This window comes from Procambarus clarkii, chromosome 6 (genome assembly GCF_040958095.1).
Source record: "Procambarus clarkii isolate CNS0578487 chromosome 6, FALCON_Pclarkii_2.0, whole genome shotgun sequence".
NCBI classification, from domain to species: Eukaryota; Metazoa; Arthropoda; class Malacostraca; order Decapoda; family Cambaridae; genus Procambarus; species Procambarus clarkii.
This window is the reverse complement of record NC_091155.1, coordinates 31,375,924-31,388,806: the sequence shown is the minus strand read 5'-3', so window position 1 is coordinate 31,388,806 and position 12,883 is coordinate 31,375,924.

Below are 12,883 nucleotides of genomic sequence, written 5' to 3'. Positions count from 1 at the left end.
CACAGCCCGTCCTCATCAACACAACCCGTCCTCGTCAACACAGCCCGTCCTCGTCAACACAGCCCGTCCTCGTCAACACAGCCCGTCCTCGTCAACACAGCCCGTCCTCATCAACACAGCCCGTCCTCGTCAACACAGCCCGTCCTCGTCAACACAGCCCGTCCTCATCAACACAGCCCGTCCTCGTCAACACAGCCCGTCCTCATCAACACAGCCCGTCCTCGTCAACACAGCCCGTCCTCGTCAACACAGCCCGTCCTCATCAACACAGCCCGTCCTCATCAACACTGCCCGTCCTCATCAACACAGCCCGTCCTCATCAACACATTCTGTCCTCACACCACGTTCATTCCATCCAGCGGTCGACCCCAAAGACGCATTCATCAATTTTAACATGCTGTTCATTCAAAACAAGAATTTTCTCAGATATAAATTAATATTATTATATATTAGCATACTGTGCATACTTCGGCATTGGTCGTGTTAGGTGTTAGGTGTTAGGTTAGGTGTTTAGGTTCTGTTGGCGATTATTTGTATTTGTAGTACGTGGGTGAAGCATTTACAGCGTTGTGGTTCGAACAAAAGTCGTTAGTGAAGCACTTGTTCCGGAAGTGTTCGGACGTCATCAGTTGTAAGTCGTGTGTAAACCGGTTTTCATTCATAAACAGCGGGGTTGGCGGGTGCATGGAATGGACTTTGGCCTTTGTTTATGAGGACGGGCTGACTACTCACACCAACGACCTTCGAACTTTTTTCAAATAGTGGTTCGCTTGCGTCTTGTGTTCAAATCTCGTCTCAATAAATATTCAACCCGTCCTCCAAACAAAGATCCAAAAGTGATTCCATCCACCCGCCAAACCCCCTGTTTATGAATGAAAAGCGGTTTACACACGACTCACAACTGCTGACGTTCGAACATATCCGGAACAAGTGCTTCACTGACGAATTTTGTTCGAACCACAACGCTGTAAATGCTTCACCCACGTACTACAAATACAAATAATCCCCAACAGAACCTAAACACCTGACCTAATCTATCCTATGCCTATATATTTATACAATATGCTAATATATTATAATATTAATTTATACTTGAGAGAATTCCCGTTTTGAATGAACAGCATGTTAAAATTTATGAATGCGTCTGTGGGGTTGACCGCTGGATGTAATGGACTTGAGTCGAGGACGGGTTGAAATATTTCACCAACGCACATACAAATTATTATTAACAGACCCTAAACGCCTAACCTAACATAAGCTAGGTCTAACTATACTTATAACTGTGACGTATAATATTATATCCGGATTATGAACACACAACACGTTAAATTGAATACACAAGACGTATGTTGTTGTTGTTTAAGATTCGCTACTTGGAACAAAATGTTTCAAGTAGCACGGGCTATGGTGAGCCCGTGACAAGACGTGTTTGGGTGCTGGCCTCAGCTGGGACGAGCCTCGCCTGGGGGTGGGCTGTGAAGTGGTCTTGGCTGCCAGAGTGGTTATTATTATTAACATCTTTATTGACAAAATTAATTACAATTTTGCCTAATCTGAGGATTTTGATAGTCTTATTAAATTGAGGTTAATGCTAGTATTCACTGTCACGCAGGACAGAGGGTCATACATAAGACAATAGGTCTAAACTGTAGGCTGAAGCACATATATATCACGGTTACAATCAATGTTTTAATGTGTGGATATGTGACAACAACTTTCTATTGTGCACTGCCACACAAGGGCAGGGATGGGTTCATAAGTGATGCAGCTTAGAGTATAAATAGAAATTGTTCTTCATTCTTTAAAATGGACAAGCAAATTTTGGGTAAATTGTTAGGATGTCGTCCAGAACACCTGAGTCAATAAAATAGTTACACAGTTGGTGGGTGGTGGTGGTGCCAGAGTGGTGGTGTTGGTGTCGCTCAACAAGTCAGCGGTGGTGTTGGAGTGCCGGGCGCGACGATCACATAACACTGGAGGCAGCTAACAAGTGCTTGTTATCTTTCATTGAATAAATTGTCTTTAGAAGGTAAGTCGCTCGTCTCAACGCCCATGTGAGAAGGCGCATCGAAGTGGTGCTTGGACCCGCAACAGCACACATGCGAGTGTTTGTCTTAAGTCACATACAGGAGGAGTCGGCTGGTATACTGGTAACCAGCCCAAGAGCTGGTTACTAGTTACCAGTTACCGTAGATCAGGTGACAGGTGTGTGTGTGTGTGTGTGTGTGTGTGTGTGTGTGTGTGTGTGTGTGTGTGTGTGTGTGTGTGTGTGTGTGTGTGTGTGCGTGCGCGCGTGTGTGTGTGTGTGTGTGTGTGTGTGTGTGTGTGTGTGTGTGTGTGTGTGTGTGTGTGTGTGTGTGTGTGTGTGCGTGCGCGTGTGTGTGTGTGTGTGTGTTTGTGTGTGTGTGTGTGTGTGTGTGTGTGTGTGTGTGTGTGTGTGTGTGTGTGTGTGTGTGTGTGTGCGTGCGCGCGTGTGTGTGTGTGCGTGTGTGTGTGTGTGTGTGTGTGTGTGTGTGTGTGTGTGTGTGTGTGTGTGTGTGTGTGTGTGTGTGTGTGTGCGCGTGCGCGTGCGCGGTACTGGGCTGGTGTGGGGCTTAAGGTTTAATAATCGCGGGAGAAATATTACGCCCACCACAGCAGCTTACTGACCAACCAGCAAGAACACCTAAGGCTTGGAGATAGTCAGGGGACTAAAGGAAGCTCTTACGTATTACACACACAAATCACAATATCGTGATGCATCAAATGAACAAATCCACGAGGGCCGTGACGAGGATTCGAAATTACGTCTGAGTGCATCCCAGACGCTGCCTTAATCGACTGAGCTACGACAGTGTAAAATCCTGGTTTGTGTCTCGGAGAGGCTGCAGGATCCAAGTAAATTCAGTAGAATTTTTGGTTACAATTCTTTTACCATGTCGTAGCTCAGTCGATTAGGGCAGCGTCTGGGATGCTCTCAGACATAGGTTCGAATCCTCGTCACGGCCCTTGTGGATTCGTTCCCTTACGTATATATCCACAGAGAAGCCAGGATAGCCAATAGTCGACTTGAGATGATTTCGGGGCTTAGGGTCCCCGCGGCCCGGTCCTCGACCAGGCCTCCTTTTTGTTACACACCTCCCTAGGAAGCAGCCCGTAGCAGCTGTCTAACTCCCAGGTACCTATTTACTGCTAGGTGAACAGGGGCATCAGAGTGAAAGAAACTCTGCTCATTTTTGGTTTCCGCCTCCACCGGGGATCGAACCCGAAACCTCAGAACTACGAATCCGAAACGCTGTCCACTCAGTTGTCAAACGCCCTGACTGACTGGCAGATTCCCATATTCACGCAGCTAATTACTTGTGTTGACTTAGACCAGCTGGAAGAATCTCTTCAGATGGAGAGACACAGAAACTGTCGGGATTGTTACGTTGTTAGGTAGTTGCAAGGTCTCCGAGGACCATCTGAGAGAGCGCCTCTTCTGAGTTTGCAGTCCAGGAGCTGCAGTTACACCGTGAGACAGTCATTAGGCTCAGCTTATTTAAGATAATCTTCTTTAGGGTTTTAGATTATGTTAAATAACCCTTGTTGAACACCCCACAGTACTACAGTGAATACTCCTTGTACTGGAGTGAACAATATGGAAGAAAATGCAAGATTGAACCAGTGAAGAGCAGAGGTGCCATAGGCACAATCAGAGAACACTGTATAAACATCAGAGGTCCGCGGTTGTTCAACATCCTCCCAGCGACTATTAAGAAATATTGCCGGAACAACCGTGGACATCTTCAAGAGAAAACTGGACTGTTTTCTAAGAGAAGTTCCGGATCAGCCGGGCTGTGGTGGGTATGTGGGCCTGCGGGCCGCTCCAAGCAACAGCCTGGTGGACCAAACTTTCACAAGTCGAGCCTGGCCTCGGGCCGGGCTTGGGGAGAAGAACAACTCCCAGAACCCCATAAAGCAGGTATCAAGCAGGTACAGGCCCTTGTTGAACACCCCACGGTACTACAAGCCCTTGTTGAACACCCCACGATACTACAGGCCCTTGTTGAACACCCCACGATACTACAGGCCCTTGTTGAACACCCCACGGTACTACAGGCCCGTGTTGAACACCCCACGATACTACAGGCCCGTGTTGAAAGCCCCACGGTACTACAGGCCCGTGTTGAACACCCCACGGTACTACAGGCCCGTGTTGAACACCCCACGGTACTACAGGCCCGTGTTGAACACCCCACGGTACTACAGGCCCGTGTTGAACACCCCACGGTACTACAGGCCCGTGTTGAACACCCCACGGTACTACAGGCCCGTGTTGAACACCCCACGGTACTACAGGCCCGTGTTGAACACCCCACGGTACTACAGGCTCGTGTAGTAACCATCATATGAATACCTAACCAAGCAACATTTTCAAAATACTTCATATATTTATTAATAAATCACATTAATACTTTAATTAAACAAAAACATTTACTCAATTACAATAACAGTGTGGAGTTGTTGCCATAGTGAGCCGTCATGCCCCATATCTTGAGGTTATCTTGAGATGATTTCGGGGCTTTAGTGTCCCCGCGGCTTGGTCCTCGACCAGGCCTCCACCCCCAAGAAACAGCCCGTGACAGCTGACTAACACCCAGGTACCTTTTTTACTGCTAGGTAACAGGGGCATAGGGTGAAAGAAACTCTGCCCATTGTTTCTCGCCGGCGCCCGGGATCGAACCCGGAACCATAGAATCACAAGTCCAGTGTGCTGTCTGCTCGGCCGACTGGCTCCCTTATATGTCATACGTCATATGTAAACATACGTCGTACGTCATACATACGTCATATGTAAACACCGTGAACTCTTCCACCTGTGGGGCGAGTGAGCGCCTTGACCAGGATGGAGCCTCGTAGATTATTTCCTCCCTCGGGGGAATTGAGGCGGGATTGGGTTGTTTACGAGGCCTCTCAGCTGCTGCTCAAGCGCTGTGTGCCAACGACTACATAGCTTAAAACTTGGCCTTGTTTGTCAGGTGCGTTCCACCATGGCTCCAGCTCTTGGGCCTGGCTCTATGCCCGTGACCGCCCTACGCTAGCAACGCTTCACTTCCTCAACTCTGGATATTCTAACAAAATATATGATTTATTTTTTGTCAGTGAGCCAAATGTGTTCCGCTCTGTTACTGCCTTGCTCTTAACTTATTGGTCAGTTGTGTGCTTGTTTGGTGATCAATTACTGCTAATCAGAGAAATGGTCAAACCAACTCAAGACTTCTGATTGGCTAGTGAGACACTTTATGTTCAGAGTTTATCGTAGACGCCCTCTTGTGGGGTGACCACTTGACTCGGAGATCAGAAACTCGGCAGAAAACTTTACCCCCGTGTCCTCCTCTGCACTGTGATAATTCTTCGTCATCAGACACTGAACACTGTGACTGTGAGAGACACTGAACACTGTGACTGTGAGAGACAGTGGACACTGTAACTGTGAGAGACAGTGAACACTGTGACTGTGAGAGACACTGAACACTGTGACTGTGAGAGACAGTGGACACTGTGACTGTGAGAGACACTGAACACTGTGACTGTGAGAGACACTGAACACTGTGACTGTGAGAGACAGTGGACACTGTGACTGTGAGAGACACTGAACACTGTGACTGTGAGAGACAGTGAACACTGTGACTGTGAGAGACACTGAACACTGTGACTGTGAGAGACACTGAACACTGTGACTGTGAGAGACAGTGAACACTGTGACTGTGAGAGACACTGAACACTGTGACTGTGAGAGACACTGAACACTGTTACTGTGAGACAGTGAATACTGTAACTGTGAGGGACGGTGAACACTGTAACTCTGAGACAAGGAACCGTGTGACTAACTTAAACAACGAAAATTGGGATGTTAACTCTCTCTCTCTCTCTCTCTCTCTCTCTCTCTCTCTCTCTCTCTCTCTCTCTCTCTCTCTCTCTCTCTCTCTCTCTCTCTCTCTCTCTCTCTCTCTCTCTCTCTCTCCCCCCCCCAACCATCCCTCCTCCCCCCTTGCTACTGTTACCGCCATATGGAGTCATAATTAAATAATCAGTAGTTTGATCGATTGTTTAAAAAGCGAGCTTGGGATCAGGTGACGGCGGCGAGGCCTGGAAGGCAGGTTGATGGGGGCGGCTTAGGGGGGTGGGGGGGGATGAGGGGAGAGCAGAGAGGGAGGGAGAGAGGACTGGATCGGGAAGGACTTTTTTCAGGGGAGACGGAGGAAGAAAAGAATGGATGGTGAGAGGGTGAGAAGGTAGAGAAGATTAGAGGGGGTGGGAAGGTAGAGAAGGAGAGGTAGAGAAGGGGAAGAGAGAGGGAGGAAGGTAGAGAAGGGGAGGAGAGGGGAGGGAAGGGAGAGAAGTTAGCAAGGATGGTTGCAACATGCCCGTCCAGCCGTGAGGAATATCAACAAAGGAATATCAAATCTAAGCAACAGAGAATGGGACGAAAACAATAAGAAACACTCTCAAAACAACAACAAACCCGCGTGAAGTCCACCAAAAGAGGAATTGATCTCTCAACGAAAAGGAAAGCAAGTGAGAGAGACTGAGGGAGCCATCAGAGAACACTGAGAGAGAACATGTGTGTGTGATGAACACAGAACAGAGGCGCTGATCCCGCCCCACGGACGGAGCTCAGAGCGGCCACCTCCCAGACTTCTAAAATGAAAGTACTGAAAGTACTATGTGGTGGAAAGTACCAGTGTGTCGTGAGGGTCCACTAGAAGGTAAACGTTTTACTGAATTTTTGACGAATTTAAAAAAGTTTTATATATATATATATATATATATTTGTATTGGTGATAAAGCCTAACTTAAGCCTCTCGGGCCTAATTCACGCTGTCTGAGGCCTAATGTAGTACATATATATGTGTTACGTTTCCGTGCCAGTGAAGACTCCGGTATGGGTGTGTACAGCAGCAGCAGCAGCAGCAGCAGGAGCAGCAGCAGCAGCAGCAGGAGCAGCAGCAGCAGCAGGAGCAGCAGCAGCAGCAGCAGCAGGAGCAGCAGCAGCAGCAGCAGCAGGAGCAGCAGCAGCAGCAGGAGCAGCAGCAGCAGGAGCAGCAGCAGCAGCAGCAGCAGCAGCTGGGGTACTTCTTGGATCTGCAGTGTTAACTAACAGTGCGCCACAGTGGTCAGTGTGGCAGGAATACTCTCTCAGACAGCTTGGACCCAACACAGCTCAGGTAGAAGCCAACAGTGAACGGAATGGAGATAGTGAATTCCTGTCCTTCCCCTCTCATGTTCCCGAGTGGTAGGAAAGGTGGTAAAGGGTAAGGAAGGTGGTGAAGGGTAGGAGAGGAGTATTGTGAAGATAGGAAGATTGGGAAAGAGAGATGAGAATAGGGGAGATTGGGAGAGGAAAGGGGAGATGTAGAGAGCCGGGTGCAGCCTGGTACCCCTCCTAGTATATACATACATACATGAGCAATGCATTATTATATACTGTAAGGCGCTATAGGCCATCCTCCACCAGCTGGACGAGCCTCAGGGCCTGATAACTCTCGTGTCATCATGCCGCCGCTGCTCTTGGGCAATATTGACGGTTCCCCTTCCTGCTGCTGCTGCTGCTGCTGCTGCTGCTGCTGCTGCTGCTTCAAGCTCGAGGAGTTTGTTAATTCCCAGGAATTATTCGAGGTTGTGGCTGGTGGTGCCACCAGCTGGGGATGCGGGGGCTTCCGAGTGCCCTATCGAGTCGTCCCCTTTAAAAAGTGTGGTATAAAATATTCAGATATTTAGTGCCAAACAGGCGAGTACAACGGTAGATATTGGGCGGTGCTTCGCTCTCCGAGGTTGTGGTGGTGTGGTGGTTGTTGGTGATGGTTGTTGGTGGTGGTGTTGGGGTGGTGGTGTTGGGGTGGTGGTGGTGATAGTGGTGCAGGAGATGATCTGTCCCGTGAGCGGTAGCGCAAAAATGATTGCAGAAAGCACAGGTCTTAATCAGACCTCGGAGAAGATTTTAACATTAACAATTTATGTACATTTAACCTGCACACCTAACAAAGAGTGGAAGACAGTAATGCACTCTTTCATCTTCACATACATCGTGCAGACCCAACATTATAATAAATTCCCGGTTGCAATTCTTTTACCATGTCGTAGCTCAGTCGATTAAGGTAGCGTCTGGGAGCCTCTCGGACGTAGGTTCGAACCCTCGTCACGACCTTTGTCGATTTGTTCATTTATAATGAGTGGCTGTTCTTTGAGCCCATCTAAAGTCACTAGTTACGCTGCGCAAGTGTTCTAGCAGCTCACCTGATACAGTGTTATTTACAGTATCACGCTGAAGCTTTAATCCCATCATAAGATTGATTTACAATATTATATCCTGAATGCTTGATATATTTAATTTCCGTATATTGAGAACTTTGGTGGTTATTGGACACAAATATAATTCTGAGGACTTCATTTTGAATTTTGTCCAGTCTGTTAAGACTTTTGCCATGATGTAGAACTGAGGCTGGTGCATGATAGTCTATCACCGACCTTATGTATGGTAAGTGCAGCATTTTTACTGTACTAATATTAACACCGCTCTGAGGGCTGTACCCCACTAACTACAGCTCTGAGAACTTTGTGACTGTTTTTACAGTGCTGATGTAACTTTTTAAACTGCAGTTACGGTACAAGGGACTGAGACACCAATGTGAGTGAATAAGGAGACATAGTCTGTTGGTTATGTGATCATTCTTCAGTGTCTGTGGTTCACTTTTGCAATTACCAATTTGCCTGTTAAAGACTTTAGCGTTTTCAGCGTTGATTTTTTTTTATTATTATTATTTTCTACCACAGACGTGGCCACACATTTACAATGCTAACCACATATATACATTTTCTTCAGTCCTCCATGGACAGGGTGAGAGATGTGTTAAACATATAGTTCAGTTGATTACAAGACCAAGGCTCTCGCCTGCTCAATGTATATAATTTAAGATTATTTACATTTCACGGTGGGTATTAGTATGAACAATCGGTATGAAGCTCCCCGGTATCGGGGAGGATTTACTGGGCGCAAATCCTTAACTGTAGCCTCTGTTTAACGCAACAGTAAAATGTGTACTTGGTTGTAACAGCGATTCTTCGCGGCGGGGATCGTATTCCAGGGACCTGCCCGAAACGCTACGCGTACTAGTGGCTGTACAAGAGTGTAACAACTCTTGTATATATCTCAAAAAACAAAAAAACACCATCTACATAGTTAATAGTGAGGGTTTTACGACTAGTTGACATTGATTTTACTAAGACATTGATTAGTACATTGAACGAGGTGGGAACTGATCTTGGAAGGGACTTTAATGATCGAGAAATAATAGGGGCAAGGGGAGATTGGGCAATAGGGTTACCTGTGGAGGGTTTCGAGAGTAACTTTATTACTGCAGTTTGACCCGAAACCAAACTTCCTTGGTAATAAGTAGATCAGTAATGTTGTTGGAGGATGCAGGTTGCAGGCACTTACTGCAGCTCCCACCTGAAGACTGTATACGCAACCCGTCCTCTTAAAAATAACGTCACTTTTCGCTGGTATGCGCACTATGGCCAAATTTGGACGTAATTTGAAATGAAATCGACTCACAAAAGTGACGTACTGTTCCGTTTTCTGTTTGAGTCGTCCGGCTTACTCGGCAAGCTTAGAAGAGGAAACTTTTCATTAACGTTTTTCATAAAGTTTTGAAACTTTATGAGAATTTCCTGCCCACCTAACCTATCAGAAGACCCTTAACTTACTGTTGTTGAAAAAAAATATCCCAAATTTATATATATTTTTTTCATTTTCAAATTACGTCCATATTCGCCATACGGGCAAACGGCCTAAAGCGACGGTCTTTTTAAGAGGACAGGTAACATTTGTGTTTATTGTGGAAGGTTGAAGAATTAATTTTCTTCTGTGATGTTCACACAATGTTCTCTGATGTTCACACAATGTTCTCTGATGCTCACAGTGTTCTCTGATGTTCACAGTGTTTTCTGATGTTCACAGTGTTCTCTGATGTTCACAGTGTTCTCTGATGTTCACAGTGTTCTCTGATGTTTACACAATGTTCTCTGATGCTCACAGTGTTCTCTGATGTTCAGTGTTTTCTGATGTTCACACAATGTTCTCTGATGCTCACAGTGTTCTCTGATGTTCACACAATGTTCTCTGATGTTCTGTTTACCCAGCATTTACGGAACGTTCGCCTCAAAGACACAAGGTAACCAAAACATTTTTTCTAACGTAATTACGTTCAAGGACGCTTATAAAACGTCGTATGGACGTTATATTATCGTTAACGTGGTTTAAATAACAAGGAAGTAACGTTTTGCGAATGTAGGTATGTGGTGATCAGGTATGTGGTGGCCAGGTATGTGGTGGCCAGGTGTGTGGAGGCCAGGTGTGTGGAGGCCAGGTGTGTGGTGGTCAGATATGCGGAGGCCAGGTATGCGGAGGCCAGGTATGCGGAGGCCAGGTGTGTGGTGGTCAGGTGTGTGGTGGTCAGGTGTGTGGAGGCCAGATGTGTGGAGGCCAGGTGTATGGTGGCCAGGTGTGTGGAGGCCAGGTATGTGATGGCCAGGTATGTGGAGAGGTGTGTGGAGGCCAGGTGTGTGTAGGCCAGGTGTGGAGGCCAGGTATGTGGTGGCCAGGTGTGTGGAGGCCAGATGTGTGGAGGCCAGGTGTGTGGAGGCCACGTATGTGGAGGCCAGGTGTGTGGTGGCCAGGTGTGTGGCGGTCAGGTGTGTGGAGGACAGGTATGTAGTGACCAGGTGTGGAGGCCAGGTGTGTGGAGCCCAGATGTGTGGTTGCCAGGTGTGTGGAGGCCAGGTGTGTGGAGGCCAGGTTTGTGGTGGCTAGGTGTGTGGAGGCCAGGTATGTGGAGGCCAGGTTTGTGGATGACAGGTGTGTGGAGGCCAGGTGTGTGGAAGCCAGGTGTGTGGAAGCCAGGTGTGTGGAGGCCAGGTGTGTGGTGGTCAGATATGCGGAGGCCAGGTATGCGGAGGCCAGGTGTGTGGTGGTCAGGTGTGTGGTGGTCAGGTGTGTGGAGGCCAGATGTGTGGAGGCCAGGTGTATGGTGGCCAGGTGTGTGGAGGCCAGGTATGTGATGGCCAGGTATGTGGAGAGGTGTGTGGAGGCCAGGTGTGTGTAGGCCAGGTGTGGAGGCCAGGTATGTGGTGGCCAGGTGTGTGGAGGCCAGATGTGTGGAGGCCAGGTGTGTGGAGGCCACGTATGTGGAGGCCAGGTGTGTGGTGGCCAGGTGTGTGGCGGTCAGGTGTGTGGAGGACAGGTATGTAGTGACCAGGTGTGGAGGCCAGGTGTGTGGAGCCCAGATGTGTGGTTGCCAGGTGTGTGGAGGCCAGGTGTGTGGAGGCCAGGTTTGTGGTGGCTAGGTGTGTGGAGGCCAGGTATGTGGAGGCCAGGTTTGTGGATGACAGGTGTGTGGAGGCCAGGTGTGTGGAAGCCAGGTGTGTGGAAGCCAGGTGTGTGGAGGCCAGGTATGTAGTAGCCAGGTGTGTGAAGGCCAGGTGTGTGGTGGCCAGGTATGTAGTGGCCAGGTGTGTGGAGGCCAGGTTTGTGGAGGAAAGGTGTGTGGAGGCCAGGTTTATCGAGGACAAATGTGTCGAGGCCAGGTGTGTGGAGGCCAGGTTTGTCGAGGACAAATGTGTCGAGGCCAGGTGTGTGGAGGCCAGGTGTGTGGAGGCCAGGTATGTGGAGGCCAGGTTTGTGGAGGACAGGTGTGTGGAGGACAGGTGTGTGGAGGCCACGTATGTGGAGGCCAGGTTTGTGGAAGCCAGGGGTGTGTGGTGGCCCGGTGTGTGGAGGCCAGGTGTGTGGAGGCCAGGTGTGTGGTGGCCAGGTGTGTGGTGGTCAGGTGTGTGGAGGCCAGGTATGCGGAGGCCAGGTTTGTGGTGGTCAGGTGTGTGGAGGCCAGATGTGTGGTGGCCAGGTGTGTGGAGGCCAGGTGTATGATGGCCAGGTGTGTGGAGGCCAGGTATGTGATGGCCAGGTATGTGGAGAGGTGTGTGGTGGCCAGGTGTGTGGAGGCCACGTATGTGGAGGCCAGGTGTGTGGTGGCCAGGTATGTGGCGGTCAGGTGTGTGGAGGAAAGGTATGTAGTGACCAGGTGTGGAGGCCAGGTATGTGGAGGCCAGGTGTGTGGAGCCCAGATGTGTGGAAGCCAAGTGTGTGGATGCCAGGTGTGTGGAAGCCAAATGTGTGGATGCCAGGTGTGTGGAGGCCAGGTATGTAGAGGCCAGGTTTGTGGTGGCCAGGTGTGTGGAAGCCAGGTATATGGAGGCCAGGTTTGTGGATGACAGGTGTGTGGAGGCCAGGTGTGTGGAAGCCAGGTTTGTGGAGGCCAGGTATGTAGTGGCCAGGTGTGTGGAGGCCAGGTGTGTGGTGGCCAGGTGTGTGGAGGCCAGGTGTGTGGTGGCCAGGTGTGTGGAGGCCAGGTTTGTGGAGGACAGGTGTGTGGAGGCCAGGTGTGTCGAGGACAAATGTGTCGAGGCCAGGTGTGTGGAGGCCAGGTTTGTGGAGGCCAGGTATGTGGAAACCAGGTGTGTGGAGGCCAGGTGTGTGGAGGCCAGGTATGTAGTGGCCAGGTGTGTGGAGGCCAGGTATGTAGTGGCCAGGTGTGTGGAGGCCAGGTATGTGGAGGCCAGGTGTGTGGAGGCCAGGTGTGTGGTGGCCAGGTTTGTGGAGGCCAGGTGTGGAGGCCAGGTATCACCAGTCACAGTGTGTTGTGATTGGGGGGGGGATGATGACCCGGGATGAGGAAGGACTGGCGGGTGAACGGGTGATGAGTCGAGGATTGTTGTATGGTTGACGGGTGATTGTGATGTCAGGAGGCGAGGTCTGCCATCAGACGGACAGCGGCGAGGTGGGGGGGAAGGAGGGGGGGGGCGG